Source organism: Oncorhynchus nerka, linkage group LG18 (genome assembly GCF_034236695.1).
Source record: "Oncorhynchus nerka isolate Pitt River linkage group LG18, Oner_Uvic_2.0, whole genome shotgun sequence".
In the NCBI taxonomy this organism is placed as follows: Eukaryota; Metazoa; Chordata; class Actinopteri; order Salmoniformes; family Salmonidae; genus Oncorhynchus; species Oncorhynchus nerka.
This window is the reverse complement of record NC_088413.1, coordinates 77892920-77894209: the sequence shown is the minus strand read 5'-3', so window position 1 is coordinate 77894209 and position 1290 is coordinate 77892920.

Here is a 1290-nt window from a genome sequence, read left to right as displayed (position 1 = left end):
TGTGGTTCACTTGTCTGACCAGACCAACACGTCGCGACCCCATAGGGTAGACATGCAGTGGGTCAGAACCAACAGAACTGTCTCCAACTCCAGGAGGTTGATGTCGCGTCCCGAGGGAGGCCACTCAACTCCTACCGCCCGAGCCTGACATGTCCATCCACAACCAGTCAGACAAGCGTCTGTAAACACTGGAATGTAGGAGGACACTCTGCCCATTGGGACCACTGTCAGAACGCACGGGTCTCTCCCAATAGTTCAGGTCCGCTCTGAGCTAGAGGGGAACTACCAACAGCCGACGACGGTGCCTCACTGGGTCCATTCGTAGTTGGACAACCCACTGCTGTGTTTTGTGCATGTGCAGAAGTCCCAGCGGAACCATGGAGTGGGCAGACGACATGAGACTCAAAAGTGTCATGTCGGAATCCGCCGTCACCATGTGATTCCTATAAAACCTTTGTAGGGCTAGCATCAAGGCAGCCCGCAGAGGATCCTTCATAGTCACAGAGTCGAGCTGCAAGCCCAGGTAGACAATCTGATGACTGGGCCAAGGCGTGCTCTTTTACAAATGCACAGCGAACCCCAGACATGTGAGATGAATCACTCTCTATGTCGTGTGTGCGATCCCCAGCTCTGCTGACGAGAACCAGTAGGTTGTCTAGGTAGGCTAGTAGCCTTGCCCCTTGATGCCCTCCACGCATTTGGAAAAGGTGCGAGTTGCCAGTGTGGTATCCTCATATACTCATACGCCACCCCTTGGAATGGCGAAACGCAGAAACTTCCTGTGATGTGGATACACCGGCACATGAAATTATGCGTCCTTTAGGTCTATGCTTTCGAAAGGGCCATTTGGCTATGCTCACCGACACTTTGGTTATACTTGTAACCTTGTGGTTCCAGCCCTGCGTGAACGCAGCGCGGGTCTGAGCTGCACTGACTGAGGCGCCTGCCTAAGTCGGTACGACGTCCCCCAACAGCGATTGCGTCATTGGCCCAACATGGGGCTGTGTACGCGAGAATTTCCTCAAACCTTATCCACATTACTTCTCACAGTGTGTGGTGTAGGGTTTAAATCATTAGCGCGTTCTGTGAGAAACGGGGGTACCGCCACCTTGGTTATACATGTAACCTTGTGGTTCCAGCACTCCGTGAACGCAGCACGGGTCTGAGCTATACTAACTGTGTTATCTCCAAACAGCGATTGCGTCATTGGTCCAACATGGGGCTGTGTACGCGAGATGTTCTTTAAACACTTAACCACAATACTCTAGTGGACCTAGTCTCTCAAAGCAC